The sequence below is a fragment of the Alligator sinensis genome, unplaced genomic scaffold, assembly GCF_000455745.1.
Source record: "Alligator sinensis unplaced genomic scaffold, ASM45574v1 scaffold207_1, whole genome shotgun sequence".
Classification (NCBI taxonomy): Eukaryota; Metazoa; Chordata; order Crocodylia; family Alligatoridae; genus Alligator; species Alligator sinensis.
This window is the reverse complement of record NW_005842112.1, coordinates 972,031-995,030: the sequence shown is the minus strand read 5'-3', so window position 1 is coordinate 995,030 and position 23,000 is coordinate 972,031. Positions and strand designations below refer to the sequence as shown.

Here is a 23,000-nt window from a genome sequence, read left to right as displayed (position 1 = left end):
GTCCCAAGCCAGGTCTCTAGGGTATTGCCATGGACAACTCCTCAGCTGGTGACGATATGATGACGGCTGACACCAGCTCGAGATATGGCTGCGTCCTACCGACAGGATCGATAGTTCTGCATTCAAGGGATAAGTTAGGGGTCTGAATTATTTTTCTCAATTATTTACCTAATTAGACTTTTTGGAAATAATAGATGCCTTAAGGCACGAAGCAACTCAACACAATTAATGACACCGTAAAAACAAAACCTCCGCAATACTGAGATCACTTCCGCAAGAACTCGACTGGCTGGCCAGACGAGAAACAGAAAACTTCCTCCACCACATATGAGGCTTTTTCCTCAGCCAGAGACTCTCTCAGGCAGGTTGCTTTTGCCATAAACTCTTTCAGACCAAGGGGGTGGGAGGAGAACAAGTCCCAACCCCTGTGGGCAACACCTGCTGCGCACACCCCCATCTGTATAAGGATCTTTGCTGACCATGCCTCTAGCAGTATGGCACAGGGAAAAATGCAGGACCTCAATAAACCGCTCCAGGACTATTGAAGATTTTGTTGGTCAAGCTGACACCTTAAACTCCATCTGGAAACTAATGGACAGCCTGTGCAGATCCTGGCTTCCCAAGAGGAGCTCTGGTCACTCCATGCATCGCACGAAGGCAGAGAGAATTCAGATGAGATGTGCGCCTCACTGGGCCAGACATTATTGCATAAACTATAGTGAGAAACAGCTTTGGGATACAAAATTTACAACCCAAAACAGACAAGGCTGACAGAGGGGAGAAAAAGGAGATAGAGGTGAAGTAACTTGCTCTGAGTCGCATAGCAAGTCAGTGACAGAACCAGTATGAAACCCCAAGATCCCAGAGACAGTGTCCTACTAGGTTACTCTGCCTCCCAAGTAAGGGTGCTGATGGAGGCTGCCAGAAGTTACTCAAAGGTGAGTTAAATACTAACTACACAAGGGATAAGGTTTCACAATCTCCCAATAAATCCCTCATCATCTGACTTCTTCTGAGTGCAAACATGTCTCTTGATCTCATGACAAAGGCTACCGCGACACAGTACAACACAATGGCACATGCACTACTGTGTGATGCAGTCAGGCCGAGCATTTGATGCAATAATCCAGTAATAGTAGTGGGCCACGGGTGGCTACAGGCTACACACTGCTCCCAAATTCTCAAGCTTCACTTATAAAAAAAGGTATTCAAAAGCCCCAACTACAATTGGTTAAAAGCAATAAGCATGCAAATCATTTTAAAACAAACTTTAATTAATTTCAGCATATGTTTCACTTAGGTTGATTAGTCAAATCTGATTTTCTGAAAAGAAACAATAAACATCTGCTAATGATGATTTACATATTACTGCTCACATGTACTGCAGTGTGTTCGATGGCAAGGGAAGTTCCAGACAACACAGGAAACAGGTGTTTGGACGCGATATCTACCCCCCAGCCTAGTTTCATCAGGTACTGAAAGCAACACAAATAATAATAACAGAAAAGCAACACATGCTTTGCTAGACACTTTGCTAAACCGGCTAGACACGTAGTTAAAAAAATTGTATGACTGAATTGTCTTGTAAGAGCCGTGCAGTTAGTAATGGATAGCATCCAGCACTGCCGCATCTAAATGCTATGGCGATTACAGTCATGAGAAATCGAAGATTTACTACTACAAAAATCCTTTTGAACAGTTTCTATCATAACGTAGTTGAAAAATCACACAGATAGTGTAAGAGAGGAATGGCATGTCAGAGAAGAAGCTGCCCCACTAAGGCCCTTCATCCAACCTGGCAGTCACAAACCACAGATTATATGAAGTAGATGGGAAGATGCTCCCAGCAGAGGACCAAAAGTGATCCTAGCTTCTTAGTGAATCCTGGTTCACTGATCCACCAGAACTCACAAAAGCAGGAGGAAGATAATCCCCAAATATGTACATTAATATTGATATTCAACGAGTCAGTTAAATTTTACAATAGCAACGTTCTCCTGTAATTATAATACTTGCTTATTAAAGTAAGGCTGCAAACAGATATTGCCTTTGCACCAGCATAAAAAGTTTTTATAGCAGCACGAGACCTGAGCAAACAAGCAGCTTTGCCTCTTGTCATGCCACAAATACCCAAAAATGTGACTGCAACAATTGCTAGTAATGGTTCGTGCTGCCTTTTTGCAGTGGATGGATCTTCATTTATGGTGCGAGAGTTCAGGCAGCCCAGGGCTTCTCGCACTCTCCAGCTGCTCCAGGCAGGCACTCGGGGGCTTCAAGGGCCTGTGCCTATGGGACAGCAGCCTTGGGTGCCTGGCTTCGAGTAGCAGCACACGTCTGCAGGCATGAAGCAGGGAGGCATGCATCCACAAGCATGGAGTTAGTCCATGGGCTTCCCCACTTCATGAACGTAGATATGCACCCCTGGTCACACCAAGCACCCAGGCCCATCCTTCTACAGGATCAGGCAGCTGAAATCCCAGGAGCACCTGGCAACATCGGTCTCTGCCCATCTTTCAGACCAGCTCTGCGAGCACCACTGATCCCACCATAAAAATGATGTCTGCTTGTCACCTAAGAGCACTGCCATATCTGCTGCTCCCATCACCATAAGATCGGGCTACATCCTAGGCCACATGTGGCTAAGCATTGTGGTGCCTGTTTGGTACCTCTCCAACTACTATAGTCCACAGCCCCACAGCTAGGCACCATGAATGGGGAAAGTTACACTGAGCAGGGAACCATGTAAGCGAGCCAACAGGAAATGCAAAGCAAGGGGATGGGTCTTAAAACCCCTCTGCGACTAAGCAGGATTGATGAAGCAGGATCATCTCCCAGAGACTGGCATCTATTCCATTACAGAATGGAGGAGGACACAGCCTCACCGTTACCCAGGATAAAGAGCTCCCCTTCGTAAGAGGAATGCCCCAGGCACCAGGTGTAGGGCTCTTCATGGGTTCTTTTGAAGCTGTTCTACGTTCAACAAATGAGTGCCGTAGTCATGAAGCTCCTTCTACCTCCACGGCCCAATGAATACTTAATGATCCTGTGGCAGAAGGCCACCTTTGTTTCCCCCCAAAAACTCTGCTCTGTGACAATTTGATTAGGATGGGCCCAGCAGAGGAGACACACCTTTACCCTATCTCTTTAGGTAACCTGAGCTGGGTACATTCCTGAGGGAGGGGAGAAACCTGCTCCCTCTGCCTACCTGACTAGTATCGCACACCTGGGTGAGGGACTTCCCTCCTGGTGGGCTAGAGTCTGCCCGGCAACTAGTGATGTATTTCAAATTGGATGGCTGACAGCCAACAGGTGCTGGCCTCCATTGGACCAGGTAAATGAGGTCACAAGGGCTATATAAGTTAAGGACTGCCCACGAGGAGGGGGCAGCAGCCAGGAGGGTTACTCAGGAACAAAGAAGAGCTGGACCATCTGAAACTTGCTCTCTCTCTCTCAAAACTCATGATCAAGGAACCGCCTGCTTCCAGAGGGAATCTCCAACAGCCTCTGGATGACACTTGTAAATAAGCTAACTGAGATCCAACTAGATATATAGCTTGCAGTAACTCAGATGTGTGATCAAAGGCTACCCAGCCAGGGGAGTTTGCTCTATGCGATTTCTCTTGATATTGCTCTACCCTGTACCCTATTCTAACCCTACCCTGTGTAGGAGACTTAATGGGAGTGGGTCTAGATTATGCCTTGGGGTCCCCTTGGTTTGGCTGACTAAGGGAGACCACTACTTGTGCTTCTGACTGAGGGAAGCATCCCAACTTCTTGAAGGGACTCAAGTACCCTTAAGAGCTACTAGGCCTGTGTTTCCCAGGATGCACAGAGCCAGAATTAGTCCAGAGCCCCGGGTGGTGGCAGTGTTACCCCCAGGCTAGTGGGTGTGCTCCAGGAAGGGGGTCGGCCAGACGTGAGGCACCCCCAGGGAGGCACTCGGAGCCTGGAAGGTGGTGGAGCGCAGTGAGGTGGGTGGCTCAACACAGGAGCCCCCCCTACTGGCCCGCCACACATCCCGTGCAACGCCTAAAATGTTTCAACAAGAAAGACTGCTCCAGAAGAATCTGTAGCCTGGTGGCAGGGTGCTCTCCTTCAGGTACAAATCCCAAGCAGCAGAGGATGATTAAATGCTACATTAAGCCATTGGATAAAAGGGAACATTTCCTCTGGTCATTGTGTTTTGTATGGGGGACATCCCAGTAGATGTGCCCTTAGGTCAAGCCTCAAAGACAAAAGAAAGCTGGCTTGGTAAATCCTGATAGGGCTCAGGTCTGAGCTAAGTGCCCACCAGTTCAAGATTGTCAAAACTTGAGCCATGACTACCAAGTTTAGTGCAGGAGTGCATAGAAATAGCCAAGAGAGCTCTGGTACTTCACTGAAGTACCAGGAGCAGCGCTGTGTATACAGACAGAGGAGCCGAGTATGTGGGGGGCACCTCTCCGAGGACCCCAGCCCCCCTTGGGAAGAAGGCCATCACCTGAAATGTGTCAAACTTTCCACACATCCATCATCTTAGGCCACCCTGGCAAAAATAGCTGGCACCTACGTATACAGACATACCTTGTGGTGCTTCTGAGCTTGATTGAAGGCAACTTTAAGTAACTAAAGAACATTGGCACTGAAAATGTGTAACCCCATGGACATTAGGCACAGATGGGATCAGGTGGAAGGTTTTGAGTAACTACATTTTCAGATGGATTCATCTTCTAGCTCAGATGCTCAAGTCCTTTTGTGGACCTTGCTCATAATGTAAAATATCAAAACCATGTAGTACTTTTCCATTAGCCAGGCTGAAAATAAAATAGGATTAATATTCTTACTGTGTCAAATCCAGATTAACATGATAATAGTCGCTTCAAGGAAATTTATTAGCACTACAAACCAATATATAATAATCCTGGATAAGAAGAAAAAATGCTTGCTAAGGCACTGTATGGTTATTGCACACCAAGGTAACAAAAGGCTGTATTGCAGGAATCATAATATCAATGGTAGAAGCCACATGGCTCCATTATGTGGCATGGGAGAAGGGAGGGGTAAAGAACGGCTTTGTCCAGGTGCTGCTTTAAATATTTTGGAGATAATTATCAGAAGTAGTTCATAAAAGTGCTTCCAAAGTGTCAGTGTTCTTACACCCACTGTTCTTGGCACCTTTTGCTCCTGAATGCACAAGCTTGGCTCCATGAACTCCTAAATATTTTAAACAAGCTTAATCCTCCAAATAATAATGAAATGCACACTGCACTAGATGGGTGCATTTATCTGAGACTCACTTATTTACAAGCAACTAAAACATGAAATTAGCTAGTCCCACAAGGCAACTTAGTACCTCCCAGCCCTTCTGCTTTAATAAATCACACCAATCAAGAGGGTGCCACATTTATTTTCCGCATCTTCATATTTTGCATGAACAGTCATTTTCCATTTAATGCCAGTGATGATCCTCTGGAGACATCTCTGTGTGATCCTAGGATTGCCAGCTTCTGTGGGACTGAGTATATGCACGTTGGCAGGCTCTAGGAGCTTTGCAGGCTGTAATTCTGTGAATATTTCAAAAGCAGGCTGCCCTACTCAGCAATGCTTCTATTGTATGGGCATATAATATAAGTGATACCAGTAGGGTTGCCATGTCTTCACTTATTCCTTGATGTTAATAGTCCAACACTGCAAATAGACAGCAGAGATGGATCTGAAACACGAGCTCCTAGTGCTTATGCACACTATGCATAGGTATAGGTTACATCAATGACCAAACAGCTAGATAGATAGTAGGGCTGCGTGGAATTTCGCCGGTTGTTTTGATTCGACACTGCTTTGACTAATTTCGAGCTCGAAACGGTGAGATCGAATCAAAATGAAGGGCTTCAAAACAGCCTCAAAACAAAATGAGGCTAGTTGAAACATTTTGAAACGTTTCAAGTTTCAAAGCCAGCAGTGAGAGACTGGGGAGAACCAGGGCTTCGCTCCCAGCACCAACCAGGAGCGCAGCCCTGGATCTCCCCGTCTCCCACTGCCAGAAGCCGATAACAGCACAGGGGAAGGGAACTGAGTCTGGGCTCAGTTCCCCACCCCAGCACTGCAATCTGGCAGGGGGCACTGCGATCCAGCAGGGACAGGGCTGGAGAGTCAGCCCAACTGGGCTCACTCCCCTCAACCCCCCCGCACTGCGATCAGGTGCAGATGCAGAGAGTCAGCTCAACTGGGCTCACTCCACCCCGCACCTGATCTCAGTGCAGGGGGAAGTCAACTCAGCTGGGCTGACTTCCCACCCCCTGTGTGATCTAGCACTGGGGTGGGAAGTCAGCCTAGCTGCGCTGACTCCCCACCCCCAGCAAAACGTTGAAACAGCATCAAAACAGCCTTTCAGTTTTGAGGGAACAGAACAGCCTGTTTCGAATCGAAATGAAATTCCAAACAGAACGCTGTTCCTTTGAACCGTCAAAACTGAAGGCAAAATGGAACGGTGCCATTTTGCACAGCCCTAATAGATAGCTATCTATCCCAGAGACATTTCTGTGATGTTGTTCCTGGGCAAACTATCATTGCAAGATCTTGTGCTCTCAAAAATATATTTGGTCCTCAGAAGTATTTTTATTGGCCCCAGAGCTGTTACCATTGGCGAGGCAGTGCTAAGGAGACTGCCCCCAAGCCCTTCCTTCACTTTGGTGACAAAATCTTAACCGGGGACTCCCCAAGACTCCCCATCACCACATGACCGGTTTGTCCTTGACCTGGCATTCCCTCTTGGAGCACCAAGGTGTTCAGAGAGCAATCAATATTGATAGATGAGATGCCTCTGATACAATGGGACTCAGAATTATTGATGGCCTTTCTTTCTAATGCCAGCATTGCTTCCAGAAGTGGCACCGCTGTGTCAGGCAGCACTGATTAGCAAATGACGCGACCCTATAAACCTTAGAAAGGGAACTACAGGGACAATGAGCGGGTAATGAATCCAGTGATGAGAGCTCGGAACTGGAAACCAGAAACCTCCAAGTTGCAAAAGCACCTTCAATACAGATTCCCCGCATGACCATGAGTCCCTCCATCTGCAAACCAGGCCTCACAGTGGCCCTGTGAGGCCTTAAAGATTTTTTTTATTTTTTTTTATGCAAAATACTCTGAGGATGATAATCAACATATGCCTTGTGTGCTAAGAACTTTTCTTTTCTGACATGATGCTTACCATCTTTTCATATTACTTCTCTATTTTACCACTTGCCTAGAGACCTTGGTGTATTTCTGGAGACATCTGCACCTGCCCTCATATACCTCATTAGCCCCAGTCAGCTGCCATCCCCACCTCAGTCCCAGAACTACAATTTGTCTTGATTCACAGGCAATGAAAAATGATTAGTTAATTGATTTAAAACAACTTGAAGAATACAACATGATGCTCTATAATGAAATCAGTCATGGGGAAATCGAGAAGGATCTGTTTCCTCAAATGCTGTGGGAAAAAAGGGTAAATGGGTTTTAGTACATTTATTTCCCTCTTTAAGGTGCTAAGATTTAGTAAGAACAGCAGAATCCCATGGAAATATATTGGGTGACAAGTTAGAAAAGCTCAAAGTAACAATTCAAACGTTTTATCAGTAGTTTTTGTTTTCCAAACCAAGACCCTGCATAGTTTTCACTAAACAACGAAAATGTGCAAACCGGTTCCTTTTGTCCAATGGTATTCACTATGCCAGGCAGTATTCAACACACCTGCCTTTGGTACTAGCCCCCAAACTATGTTTTATCTCAAACAACAACTCGTCCAGAAAGGATATACGAAAGGAGTGAGAAGTATTGTAGTAAGAAACTAGGAAACCACTAGCAGTGCGGATAGCAAAGCCAACACTGCCTAGTATGGGAATGGCCACCAGCATGGAAATGCACCCAAATGGTCCCACGAATACTAGAGAAGCACACAATACTAGGTTTTAATGGCTGGCTTGTTGGAAGGATCACATAGCATCTTCTTTCTAGAGGTGTCCTGCTCGCAGTTAGTGCCGCACATCCTTTCCTCCCGAACCCATAGTTCCTAACTGTAGGTGTCCAACCAATTCCTGAGCAAACATGTTGTGATGCTGCTTCTTCCATGTTTCCTGGGTGAGTACATGACCCCCAACATGTATATAACATATACATACACACACACATGCGCGCGTGCGTTGAGGGTGATATACACACCCAGGAAATATGGAAGAAGCATATGTATATTATATGTGTATATATATACACATACACACACACACACACTATTGAGAGACTGCACTGAGAATGGAATATGCCCAGCAGCAAGTCTTTCATCACTTGCCCGAAATTACACAGTTGGTCTGCGGCATGGCAGAAAACAGAACTCCATTTTCAAGTTTCAGGGCTGTGTTTTAACCTTAAGACCATCCTTCCTCTCCTAGCTTCTTCCCCTGAAGACTTGAGTCACTTCACTGGGTTCTTTTCAGGTCAAGTACTTTCCACTCGTGTTAACCTTGATTCCTCTCTTTAAACAAAAGCCAGGATCAACGAGTACCTTATTGTGGAGTCAGTCCTTGAGAGTCACCTCCCTGACCGCATTATGTCCAGTAGAACTCCTAGAAAAACAGGTCACAAAGCATTTGTCTGGCTGTACACACACACACAGTAGGAAGTAAGAAATGCTTTTAGCAACAGTTAACATTTTCAAGACAATATGTCAGCCAATGCCAACCTTTGATAAGAAGGTTGGAAGAAAGGTTACGTGAAGTTAACCTAAATAGCTTAAAGAAAGAGAAAGAAGTGTTGTAGGTAATTAATACTTGAAAGGAAATAATGAAAAGGAAAGAAAAGACTTATTTGAGGTTGGCCCAGTGCAATGTACTACAAGAGGTAATGGCTTTAAATTAAAGAAGGGCAAGCTTAGATTAGATAACAGGGGAGGGGAAAAAAACTTCCTAACAGTAATTTAGCAGTTTAACAGCGTGAGGAGAGCAATTGCAGAGGCATTATCAATGGAAAGGTTCCAAAAGATATTGGAAAGTACTTTCAAATGGCAAGTACATGGGATAAACTATGCTAGATGCTGGGGATTTAATGGCCCATAATGACCATCCCAGACCCAAAGTTTATGATCCTATGACTTAGACAGCCAGGCTTGTCACCGCTACCTCCATGTGGTTTAGTAGTTATCATTTCCTCACACATGCGCATAGCTTTGTGACACAGATAGTGGATTGTAGAGTCACAGAATAGCTCTTTGAGGGACTGTGGGCTCAGTCCTCCTCTCACTTATACACCATGAATAAACCTCATAAACTTAATTCCCTGTACAGTAAATTTCTGAAGAGGCGAGGGCCACACTTCAAAAGTCTAAGAAGTTGTAAAGGTCTTTTTGCAGCTGTTGACTTGACTGTGAAGCCTTTTTTTGACCACAGGTCATAAACGTCTCAAAATGGGAATGACTAGACCTTCCAACAACGCAGCATCAACTACTATTTTTACGAGTATATTTGCCACAATCTTTATAATTCTGAGAGACTGAGGCATTATTTCCTTCCTCAGTTATATTTTTTTCTGCTAAGCCGACAGGATCATCTATCAACCTATTCATTGTTTGCAAGGGCAGTGGTTGAACTGAATTTCAAAAAGGTTTGATGCCTCATAACTCCGGGCAGAGAGAAGAAAATACAAAATGGGGCACAATCTGAAGGGGGAAATGGCAAATCTGATCTATTATGCCCACCACATCAGGATTTGCAGTAGTGTTTAAGTCTGATTAGGACCATATCTCCAATAGGTTTTCACAGAATCATTTGTTCTTCATAAGCATTTCACTTCCCACGCCCAGAAACCCTACAAAAAATTGTCTCAGAGAAGTAACGGGTCTTCAACATCCCCAACTGTGAAGTGGTGACTGCCTTAAAGAAAGGTTATGTTCATACTCAGTGGATTTGCGTACAACAGTGATGCTCAACCAGGGTGCTGTGGACTGCCATGAAGTATTAGCACTGTTAGGTGTGCAAACATCATCTACAAGATAAACCCAAAGATTTCAAATAGGAATTCATAGGGTTAAAAGCATTCTGACCTATTGTGGTTGGAGTTCTTGGCAACAAAGAATTGCTCTATTATTTTTCTGTAGTCAAAAATCAAGTGAAAACTAAGAGCTGACATTGTCCTTGAATCTAGAGAGGGGTACCTTGAATCTACAAAGGTTGAAAACCATCGGCACAGAAGACAAGTCAATGCAAAATCTGGTTCAGAGTGGGTTTATCCCAGGTCCTCAAACATACTAAGGCATCTAATTGCTATGGATGTATTTGCAGGCTGGGTCTTAGCATATTAGAGAAGGGATCATGGGAGTTAGGACTTCCGGATGCCATTCCCATCTTTACCACTAAGTAACTTGTACAGAGTCACGCAGAGAGTTATTGAATGTTTGTAAAAATGGGGTTTATAATAATATTTACTTCTCAGTGGGCACGTCTACACGAGACGCTGACTGCATGTAGCTGATTAATACTGTGCAGTGGCACGTCACAGCACCAAGAGTGCTAATAGTACCATAGCAAGGAAGTTTGATGCCCAGGGCAAGACTGAAAAACACTGCCCCGAACTTTAATCATTATAAAAATAATAATTTTAATTGTGTGCCAATATAAGGAAAATATTACATTTATTACCATATATACAAAAATTACAATTCAAAAACATAATTTCTGGGCTGGTTTGGGAGGCCATGTCTTTGTGGGGAGCAGGAGGTGGGTTATACCGCCACTACGTTGGGCTCTACTAGGCCATGAGTGGACCATACCAATGCCAGTTGCAGGGGTGGGGAGCATGGGCTTTACCAATGTGGGTGCATGACCCTACCAATGTGGAGGAGGGAGGGAGGGAGCGCCACACAAGTGCTGCTGGGAAGCGAGCAGATTGTACCAATGGCAAGGGTTGGGGCAGCAGGCTGTACCAAGCCAGATGCCGGGGGGGGGGGCAACGGGGGGTGGGGGGGGGGGGGGGGGGGGCAAAACCCTCCGGGCACCCCTGAGTACGGGGCAGGGGAGAGGCATAGCAGCTTATGAGGAGCCCTTGGCACAGGGGGAGGGGCGAGTGTCCCACACAGTGTGCGCCATGGGTGGCTTCCCCCACTGCCGCCACCTCTCCTGCCCTGCCTCCCCCTCCCGCCAGGGCCTGTGGGAGCTGCTGGGCCACTCACTCCCAGCTTGCTAGCATGATATCAACTCGCACCTTGCCTGTTGGCATCCCTTCGCTTCGGCACCTGGGGCAGTCACACCACTCACCCCTCCCTTGCTATGGTACCAAGTGCCAATATGCTACTGCGCAGTATCATTAGGCTACTGTGCAGCAGCGTCACTTAAAAGGCTTTTACCGGCATTTTAGTACTTGCTTATACAAGTACTAAATAAATGCAGTAACCACCGTCTCGTGTAGACGCACCCAATAGGGTCATAAGCATAAATTAACAGACTTTGGTGGCTTGAGACAGAATTGGGAGGTCTATACTGCAGAATGCAGCACAGTGTAAAGATGCCCAGGCTGTCTTAGGTACTGGAAGTAGTCCAGCTGTGGCAACATAGAGCATCACAGGGGCTTTCTCTTGCCACCTCTCCGAAATGGTACATCTCATTTACTTTGTCACATGAGACATCTTTTTGCTGTTAGCCAGGCACAAAAACCAGGACTCCCAATGCCCACAAGTCCTCCGCTGCCTAGCGAGTAGCGGTATGGTACCATGCAAGCAAAATATGTTCTGTCCTCATGTTGTGGTTCTTGGTGTGGAACGGGAGACGGTGAGGGGGCATTATTTTATGCGATAGCCTCAAGAGTGGCAAGAAGGTAGTGTGGACGTGCCCCGAGTTTCCATTATATTTCTTACGTGAAGGAATAACATGTTCATAAAACTAATCACTCACACCAATCTTCCAGGATATTAACTGACTTTCTGTTAATGATCTTTTTGTTATTTATTCATGCTTTTTCCAGGACTGATCCCAGATGCTAAATGCCTCAGAGCACACTAATTCCAAGGAACATTCAATAAAACATTGAATAATTGCATTTCAATCTGATTACTGCTCTGTCCCACAACAAAACCAACACACTGCTCCTCAGCAAACCCACTGGGACCATCAGCCCCCAATATATCAACCTAACTCTGCCATTAAAACACATAAACAATGATGTCATGCATGCTTTTTCAAGGCCCGGCTCAATTCCCACTGAAGTCAAAAAGATTTTTTTCCTCTTGACAGTGTTGGGAGCTGGAACAGACCCTTCCCGTCTAGCATGAATGTGGGAGTGGCAAAATCTGCCTTGCTACTTTGCCCGATCCTGCAATACAGTGTGTTGGGAAGGGAGGGAAGTGTCCTGGCACCTGCAATAAGTCCCAATGACTTCCACCAGAGTCCCAGTGGGTGTTGAGCGTCCGTGTGCCAGAGTGCATCATCGGGGCCTTGCAATATAATAATCACAAATAGAGGAAAGCACAGCAACACCCTTCACTTTAGAGGGAATTAAATGTGAATGTACACACACAGCATTACATTTTGCCCTCACAACTACACAAGACTTTGCTAACTTTACCAATTGTGGCTCCCAGGTGTCTGGGGAGCAGACTTGCTCCCAGGCTTTTGAACCATTCAGGAATCCTAACACATTCTTTCCAGATTGGGTTTTTACAAGGCTTTTATTAATACTACACATTTCTTGGGTGACTAAAAATCACTCGGTCCCTAGCCTGCTCTTACAATACACAGGAGTATATTATTAATGGCCCAGTAAAACAATATACAGCCTGTTGTATCTTAATTCAATAGTCAGTAATGACCAACTTACAAAAATCATTTCAGACCTATGGGTTTTCTAAGACCTTTTGAAGGTAATGGCAGTAAAATATGCATATATTAATGTTAGTGGTGGAAGGCAGAATATAGTGGCAGTATAAGCAATAATACAGTACTGTATAATAAAAATTGAAAACTATTTTCCCTAAGTGTAAATATAAAATACCTCTGGGGGACATATCTAAAGGAAGAGTGTTTCTCTAACACATAGTTAAACTCCAAATTATATTTTTCAAAGCTATCCAACTATAGTCTAATAAATAACCCATAAAATAAAACAACATTTTACAAGGAAGACTCGTACTGTATTTCAAGCTTTTTGCCATTCTTAAAATCATTATTTAACACGGACAGTTTTAGTCACAAAATTTCAAGAGTTTATTCAATATCTTTTATGCACTTTACAAGGTTATTAGAGAATTTATTTTCTCTTTCCCTTACAGATTGGAAGGTGGGCAGTGATATATGAGCTTTCACATTTTATTTATTCACCAAACTGTTCCAGATGTGATCCCATCATTTATCCACTGACACATCAAACCTGCTGCGTGACCTTTACAGTGACCTCTTTACAACATTTGCTTTCATGCTCTTAAAGTTATAGCAGCTTAGCAGGGTTTGCTTCGGTGGGAAGACAAGAGAACTGATTTTTTTTTTGGTTCTATAGTTTAAAAAGAATAAAAAATTAATTCCTTTCCTACAATATGAAAGCTAAGTCCAGGTGGTAAACTAACCAGTGGAGTTCAGTTCCCAGAAATGACTCGATTACATGTTAGCCCAACCAGTATTTCACTCCATAGGCTTTGTATGTACTGGGTTTGTATGGGCTAAATTTAGCAGGCACTAAATCTTTCCACCATCCTTCGTGATTTGTCACAGTAATAAGCATTCTTTGGGTGATATACCTTTCATTTGTGATGTGCTGTTAAGTGGGATGAGGTTGCAGCAGGGTTTGGCCTTTGGGGGGAAAATAATACTAATAAGAATTATAGTGTATCCAAAGTTTTCAATGCATGCTTAGCTGAAAGGATTCTTCTTCATTAAAATCCTAATTTTATGCAAAAAGGAGAAATCCTCTCTCTTCGTGTCCTGGGATATCAGCTGGCAGTAGAAAAGCACAAACCTTTGCCAGCTTCCTTGTTGGCCTCGTCGGCAAAGAATTCACTCTTTCAATCATAGATTGAAAGAGTGAATTCTTGCCGATCCCCAAACTGTCTTTGAGTTTCTGAAAGTCTGAATAACTTTTCCCCCAGAATTTTTCAGTTTCCTGGACTTCCCGATTTTGCCTGGTACAGAAGCAGAGATACGCTCTTTCCACACCACACCATACTGATGGTACAAAGCACTAGACAGAATCACCACTGAGTACCAACACCAAAAAAGCCTCTTCTCATGATACTTCTAACCTAAGGCTTCAGCCCTGCAAGATGCAGAGAGGTGCTGAACCCCTTCAAACTACAGAGAACCAAATCCTCTGGTCGTCACTTCAATCTGGCTCACTGGCAAATGGGTCAATGGGAATTTTCCTAAGTAAATAATGGGTAAAAATGGGAAAAGGCAGCATCAAAACTACAAGACTTGCCCAGCTGTTTCCAGTGGGAGCTGAGACTATTCATAATCAAGAGGTATTGCTCACCATCTCGTAAGGCCAGGTCCCAGTTTTGCAACCTCTAGAGAACAAAATAGTTCAGATACATTTTGGAAAGTCACCAGCTCTTTCAGACCCTTAGCCAAACCAAAATCCAAACTATGAAACGTCTAGGAACCCTCACATTTCTCTATTCCTTCTCATCTTTCCACCCCATATCACAATGACATGATTAATAGCTGAGGGACATTGGAAATGGCTCTGTTCAGGGGCCTCCAGTGCTGTTTTTGGTAGAAGAACAAAGGAAGGAGCTGAGCATCCCGCCTTACCCAGAGCTCACAGTCCCAGCTATCTTCAGAGATTTGCATCAGCCCTCAGACCTCCAAATGCCAGGCGCTGCACCAGCCAATGGATCGAGTTGATGCGTTATCTGCGTTTACTCAAGAGGAAAGGTAACGAGACTACAGTAGCACACAAGCTCGAGTCCTATGATGATCATTCAAGGAAAGCAATATTATGCAGCAAAATATGCACTCTTATGCTTAACTTTTAACATAAGAATAAATTTCATTGACGTTAAATGGAAGCACAAACCAAAGTGCTCGACTGCCCTGGAATCTACAAGAATTATTCTCAATGCAGAAAACAAATTTAAAGTACTGCTAAGTTTTTCTCCACAAATTTCTGAAGCCCTGAAAGCAATGACCAGATTCCAGAGCAGGTTCCAAAACAGCCTCCCAGGCTACTAGCTCATCAGTAATGGAGGACAGAAGTTAAAAAAAAAAAAACACCCCACATGTTCATTGCATCAGCTTAGCTGATTTAAAAAAAAAAAAAAAAGCAAGGGGTTAACTTGATTTGCTTCATTCAAGGCATCACGGCCAAAGTGAAAATGGTACAAACAGCAAGTCATAAAATTTTGGCAAGAGAAAATTATTAGAAGGTTTGGAAGTGCAGCCACAAGTGTTATGTGCTCATATAAAATGTCAGTCACATGATTCATACTCCAAGAAATAAAAGGGGTACCCAGTTTTGACCACTTCACTTGATCACAAACCTTGGTGTTTGCTGGAGCCAGAGTGTCAGTAAATTAAGAACTGAAAGATTTTAACTAAATCCCATGAACAAAATGCAAGTGAGCTCCTCGGATCACTTTCCCTTGCCGATTCCTCCTGGTAGAGGAAATGCAACTGTTGTGTTTAGAAAGCCACAAATTTGCAAGGGTCTGGGCCTAAACTGGCAGGAAGACCAGGCTCCGAGATGTTTGTAATTGAAAAGGACACGATGTAATGAAGTAATTTCCCTGTCCCTATTCTCCATGTTTATCAGAGGCCTGTCTGCTGTGGAGGAAGGCTGACAGGGTAATCTGAGCCTTAGCAGAAAACCTGCTTTTTCTCCAAAGTTATTTAGATTTCCATGAGTACTGGCAGAATTTTGGAAGGCATCCAGGCAAATGAAGGAATTGGGCTGCTCTGAAACTATCATACAGGAACTTTAAAAATTGAACTGATTTATGCTTTGTAATGTTTTCAATACTGTATAAATTAAGTTTGAGTTCCTAGACTGTTTTTTAAGAAGATATTTTATATATTATGAGCCATGGAAGGTCCAGAGAAAAATCTTATTGTATGGTAATTCTACCTCTCCCAGAAGAAGTGCTAGACTCTGCATAACTAATGCGTTCAAAGGAAGAATATGGAAAACGCATTGCTTCGGAGCATCAAAGAGTGGACGAGAATACCTTAAGGTCCTGACAGCTGTTTAGAGGTGGCTAATGTCTCACTGTGCTGTAAAATATATTAGCAATAGAAAGTTTATGTGTTCTGTTGACCACTGAATAGGCTGCAGAGTTGAGCGCGGAAACCCTGCAGGGCATCCAAAGTTTAGCACCCAGAAAGTGAAAAGTTAAATTGGAGAGAGAGTTGTTCAAAACCACCTTCAGTTTTTCAATCCGTACCCACATGCAGATGGCTAAGGCCTTATTTCTCCTACAAACGTCCTAGCTTATTGTCAATGCTAGGCAGAGATGGATGTTCTCAGCAAGTCCTCCAACATCAATAAGACGCTCTGTGCTTTTTAAGGCCTTCTGATAAACAATTAGGCTTTTAAAGTAGCAACAATTTGCACATCTGACAAACAAAAATGTTTATCTATGACGTCTTGCTCACAGCTGAAGGGAGATACAGCTGTAAGTAGCTAAATCTATTTTCCTCCCTTAGTCATCCCTGGACACAAACTCAACTGGCAATCCAAGGGCTAAGTCACAGTTGATACTTGGCTTGATTAACAACAGGCCTCCTTGGGGTTTTGAATCATGTCTCTGGTTCAAAGGCCAGCAGCGGCCAAAAGGCCATTACCATCCAGCCATCTACCTATTCCTGCTACTGGTATGCCCCAGTGCTGAAAGCAGGTCTAAGACAATGTGAGGTCTTCTGTATTTGCAGAGGTCTCTCTCTCTCTCTCTCTCTCTCTCTCAAAGTGCTGGACTCTGATGAGAAGTATCAGGAATCGAAGACCTAGAATTACCCTTTAGAAATATGAAAAATAGGTGCTTAGAAGAAGATTGGTTTCTACCAGAGCTCGCTAAGAATAATCAGGAAATGAGCAGAAACTGATGGAGACTGAAAAGAGGCACTAGAGGCTAAGTGAAGTGTTCAAATGAAAGATATACTGACGGCTGAACCTCTCTTTGAGAATGTGGGAAAGTCACTTAGGTGAAGAGCTATTTAACAGACATCAGGAAAAAACGAGACTCTTTTGATAAACAGAGGTGTATCTTTAGATGTAGCATCAGTTTCATTTGGCAGCTGTCGCAGGTGGGAATCAATCGCTCTTGATCCACTGCTGCAGAGTGCTGCCCTTCCTTCTTTATATTTTGCGTCGCTTGTGCCAATAATTGCAAGTATTACCATATTTTTCCTGCATAATCCATTACTTCCAGAGCCTTTGCATGCACAAAGCTATTTGCGCACACAATTGCATCCTATGCCATTCCAAATGCAAACTGAGTAATTAGATGCCCCTGTTTGACACAGGTGTCTTGTTGTGCTTGGGGGAAAAAATAATCTATGCATGTAAATTTATAGGCCAAGTTGAAATCGTGAAGCCCATTGAAGATATTTTCTTCTTTATGCTGTCTCTGTTGTGTGCCCCTCATGCTATGAAATTATCATAGGCCTTTGAGTCTTAACCATATGGCAACCCCTACCCACCTTCCTGGATATAATCCAACAATCCCACCTCTTCAAGCTACCAATGTTTGAAAAAAATACATCACCAAGACTTGCTCCTCCTCCTCTCTCAAAATTTACATTTTTCCCCCTAAACGTCTAGGGCCCCAGAAAGCTAGGAATGAGTACCAGGCAAGAAGCACCTTTTCTAGTTAGGAAAATGTACAGCTTTAAAGTACAGCCCTCCTCTGGGCTCTCCAGGGCTAAAAATAGGGGTTTTAACCCATCTGAAATGGACACTTCCTAGGGGATTTTCAAAAGTCTAGAGAGGGTCCCTGCAATTTTAGCATACAGTCAAAATGACATTTTCAGCCAATACTTTCCACTGTGAAGTTTTTTTTTTCCATTGCAATATTCTGCATGCCTTAAAGTAGCGTTCCTGTATCTTAGCACAGCAAGAGAACTTAGAGGTCTTGGGATATTACTTGAAAACGGTGCACCAAGAGGAAATTGTGCAATCAATTCCACGAGAATGCCTCCCTCAGCAATAAACACTGCCTGTGCCAAATAAATGGGTGATGTCCGTCATAAATTTCCTTTTCCTGTCAGAGCAGCCACGAGAAATGGATGAAGTTATACACATTTGTATAAAAATAAAAATGTGTTATTTGCTCTGCAGTAAACGGGACGTTCCAACCAGCGAGGAATGCACTGCACATCCGCTCGGGCTCCTGCAATGTAATGCCCAAGCTCAGCACCACTAACTCATTTTCCCTTTTAAATAATGTAGAAATATGCACACCTATTCAGTTTTGCTTCATAGTGATCCAATGTGAAAATTGACACTCCTAGTGTAGTTTTTCAGAAACGGTGACAGGATGCCCCATTTTTGGATGCCTCATTGCAATCATCAAAAAGAGACCTTACAAGAGCGGGTACATAGCAACTGTCTGACAAGCAGATCAATCTAACATGTGTCAAGTCAGGTGCCCTAAAACTGAGGGCCACAAAAAGACTATGTACCAGGCCTGAACATTTAGGCCGGGTCTTTCTTCTGATCAAATCTTTAGCTGATATTCCCTCCTCCCTCCCCCACCTGGAAGAGTTTGTGACAAGAAGAATTATTTTGCATTTTCAAAAATGCAAAATAAAGCCAGATCTCAGAAATGCAAAATAAAGCCAGATATTTTGCATTTTTCAGAAATGCAAAATAAAGCCAGATTTCATCAATGCAACGTAAAGCCAGACTCTTCCACCCGAAGTCTCTCTGGCTTCTCCTCATCTGGGGTGAAATTGCCAAAGTGCTGACCTTGACGCATAGGCAGACAAGGTTCTTTGGGTGAATCTGATATCTTGTATTAGACCAATTTAAAAAGTTGGAAAACAATTCTTAAGCAAGCTTTCAGGTTCAAAAACCCTTGAAGGGAACCCAAAAGCTTGCTTAATAATTGTTTTCCAACTTTTTAAATTGGTCTAATACAAGATATCAGATTCACCCAAAGAACCTTGTCTGCCTATGTCCTTAGACCAACACGACTACAGCCTACACCCCTGGAACTTGATGCAAAGACTGCAACTGAACTGTGATAATTTACCCCAGCTGAGGCCTGGGCCCACTCTAACAGTAGTGATATGCTGCAGTATCCCACTCCAAGACTGAGTCCAGTACCTCCAAGGTACCTTGGCCATTCAGTGGCTTTACTAGGGGAGTAAAGTGCTACTCAGTGCGAGGAAGATGGCACAATCTGACCTATAGGGCAGATGTATGTTACTAATTTACCTTGCCAAGAAGCATCTTGCTGAAAGAGGCTCTGCTGCTCCATGCGCTCTACTTCCTAACGTTGCTGTAACCACCTTGGTAAGGAACAGCAGGCAGCCAAAGTAGGCCACTTCCCGTCTGGGAAGACACAGATGCATGGTTCAGCTTGGTACCACCAGCGGCACTAAGTTAGGGGAATAGATATGGCCAAAGCATCCAGCCACGCTAGAGGAACAGCGACCTTTGGATTTTTTTTTGCCCATTTTTGCCACAGGCAAGAAGTTTTAGCATCTCTCCACAGGCTCTCCTGGGCATTGGCGTGGAATGATACAGAGTCTTCCTCTACACCCATTCAGTCTCTCGTCTCACATCCACCCTCCTGAAATAACTCTTCCTTCCCAACTGCTTCCATAGGATTCCTGGCTCAATTGAAGGAAAGGGAAAAAAGGAGAGAGAGAAAGCTGTCAACACTGATATATTACAAATACAATTCAAGCAGCTGTTATTTGTGTTTTATTTTTAGGCATCTTTATTTTTTTTTTTCCCCTTCAGCCTGATCTCAGATTTCTATAATATTATTCTTTCTTCTAGGTCAAACAACAGCTGTTGTATAAAAAGGAAAATAAACTAATTTGCATTGTCAAGTTTACGTCTTCCCATTTAGCTCTCGCCACAGTTATTTTGTTCTTCCCCCATAAGGAATGGTTTTGGTCCACTCTGTGCTACTCCATGGATTACAGGCTCCTTAAGATGATCTTGGCATGATTTTAGAGTCAGTCACTGAGCAGGCCTTAATAAGATAAGCCCCAACAGCCACACGGCAGGGTTTACAGTGCATCATGAACCTTACAGCGCCGTACCGCAAAGGGTGTAAGTTGGCAGAGCTCAGTTATCTTAACAGAGCTACAGCTGCTTACCCCAGCTAAGGATCAGGCCCTTGCTGATTGATTATGTAAGGTTTGTGGGTACTGTTAAGCAACCATCTTTCTGCCCCAAATCTTGTTAGCTTAACAGGGGGGAAAAGTAAATTAAATAGACTTAAAAAAAAAAAAATCAATCTTAAGCTCCTATGGCTGGGCCTGATCTCTGCAGCAAAATCAAAGCCATGTAACTCAAGGCAGGCCCTCCAGTTCTTACCCCTGGCATTGTGCCTTGCATTGTGGGTACAATTAAGCCTCTTGCTTCTTCCACAGAGGATAGGACTAGGGAAAAAAAAAAAAAAACAAAGCAAAACAACATGTCAAGGCACAGGGCCAGATGCTCATCTGTTGTAAATCAGCGTAGCTCCATTAAAGTCAACGGAGTTATGTTGATAGATCCCTGCCAAAGAGCAGGTCTCCTGTGGCCTTTCATATAGCATACACCATTATTGCTGCCCTCTCTCCTGACGAGAGCCAGAGAGGATGGAGAAAGAGAAAGGTGTAGGAGTCATCCAGATTCATAACCATTTGTAAGCTAAGATGATGTTCTCAGGTTTGGCCTCCTCCAAGATGGCCATTGAGAGGACAGGTTCATCACAGGGAGCACTGCAGAAGGCATTGCGCGGCCCTGCTCAGCAGGACAGATGCGACAAGCAGGAATTCAATGGGTTTCTGGTCAGAGCTTATTGTTTTTCTATGTTTTATATCTGATCACTGGATGCATATTTTTCTCCTTTGCCACTGCTGCATTTCAAGCAATAAAGAGGATTAGAGCTGTAATAATTTGCCTCCACGTCTTTCATAAAAACCCGGACTTTTCTGTCAAGCTTTGCTCTAAGAAAATAACAATTACACACACAAAAGCCTGTGCTGGTACATCATAAGGTAAAAAGACGCTCTCCATATGGTCACATTTGTTTTTGGGTAAATATGCGTGTTCCCTGTAATTCTACTTAAGTGCCAGGATATGATGGATTTCCACACCAGATTTTTTTTTCCTGTGCACAGTCTGAAAGCCTTCATGCATAGAAAAGAACGCACAACGTGAATAATGTGTACAGAACTGATTTTCCTCCCGATCTGGACTCTTGATATATTTTTAACTAGCAGCAAAGAGGTTATTTCTTGATTATCAGAACACATAAATCGTTGGCCAAAGGTCCATGGTTCATTTCTACACGGAGGAAGAAACTTGAGAATGGTGCAGAGTCCTCTCTTATTTGAAAACAGCATACCATATTTCCTCATATATAACAAGCACTTCCCCCCAAAAAACAGCTGTTGGGAATTAGTGTGTATTGTATGTGAGAAATCTAGTAAGAGCAGTTTCACCTGGTTACAAGGCAAAAGTAAAAGTAAAGGCTTTGTGGGAGTCACCGAACAATGAGCAGGCCTGGCTCCCAGCTGCTGCTACTGTCATTTAGTACAAGGAAATAACCTTTTTTATTTTTTCCATATTCTGCCTTTCAAAAAAGCTGTGGATTTTATTCCAGAGCATGTTGTATGCAAAAAAAAGGGTATAATCAAGAGGACAAAACCATTCAGATCTCAGGATGCCATACTTGAGTTCACTCATTCACCCAAACCGATGTGATCGTCTTCGATTCAAGACCAGCCAAAGGATCCTAGGGCACTTGTACACGTGATGGAGGTATAATCCCCAAGGTTTTATTCTATGCCCCATAGGTTGAAACAATGGGTTTTTAATTTTAACCCACCATTTCAATTTTCCTGTCCATGGCAGGTGGGGTGGGGGGCATGGACTGCCAACGGGCTGAGCAGTCCCCAAGCTTCAGGGGACCCCAGTCCTTCCCCCCAAGGCAGTGGCACCCCCCGGGGCCACCCAAGCAGGCTGCCAGCAGGTCAGGGGCTGCCCCAGCCAGCTTGGGGTCAGGGAAGAGTTGGATCAGGCCACGGAAGAGGCGGGCAGACTCTGCCAAAAAAAAGATCAGGCGCTTCACCACTTCTGCCTTCATCAGGCACCTGCTGAAGGCAGAAGCAGTGAGGGTCCTGATCCTGTTTTCTGCAGAGCCTGCCCAGCCCTCCCGCAGCTGGGGAGGTGTGCTAACAGCTGCAATGCATTGTTGCAAACTAAACTACATCCAGATGTTTAGTTTGCAGTGATGCAAAGTCATTTAAAACCCCCAGAACTCTTGAACATGTACAGTGCGATGCCGTTAAGCCACACAAAGTGACATTTTTGTCACGTGTACATGTTCATGGTGTCACATGTCCAAGCATCCCTAGTGCCACAGGCAGCAGCACGTCTCAAAGGATGCTGTAATAGTTGCTTCTCTCACCTCCGTTTGCTTTCTGAGACAAAACTGACATATTTAGGTCTGTCTTGCTTTTCACACGGAGATCCCTTCTCCCACTCCCACCCCGGAAGTGCAGAATGCCTTAATCCTTTGAGCCGCTTCCCCAAGGCATCGCTACCATCGGTGCAAACAATAACAGGGCATATTTCAAGGGGCAGCGCCCAGGTCCACACGGGCTGGGGGACAGCCTGACACTGATGTAGGGAGAGAGTGTTGCAAGAACAGGACTTCTTACAGCTGTTTGGTCAGTTCCCATTTCCCTCAAAAATACAACCACAAGGAAGACCCTGTTTTGAAGCACTGACTGTTTCTGCTCCCCAAGCGCATCGAGGCATGGAAAGGCATGACACTCTGAAGGGCTCGAGGTGGACTGAATCATGAATAACGGCTCAGGCCTTCTCTGCGTGACCCACTCTTT

The 23,000-nt window shown here is 44.1% G+C and overlaps 1 long non-coding RNA gene across 1 annotated transcript in view; it reads right to left on the bottom strand.

The window, feature by feature from the left end:
* Positions 1-5,487: 5,487 nt before the first annotated feature.
* The window catches only part of LOC102373225, a 49,070-nt gene continuing 31,557 nt past the window's right edge, over positions 5,488-23,000 (bottom strand). The window contains exons 2-3 of the long non-coding RNA XR_323949.2: positions 8,522-8,582; positions 5,488-5,667 (exon numbers count right to left, since the gene is read on the bottom strand). This is a non-coding gene — a long non-coding RNA (uncharacterized LOC102373225). The remainder of the gene's footprint in view (positions 5,668-8,521; positions 8,583-23,000) is intronic.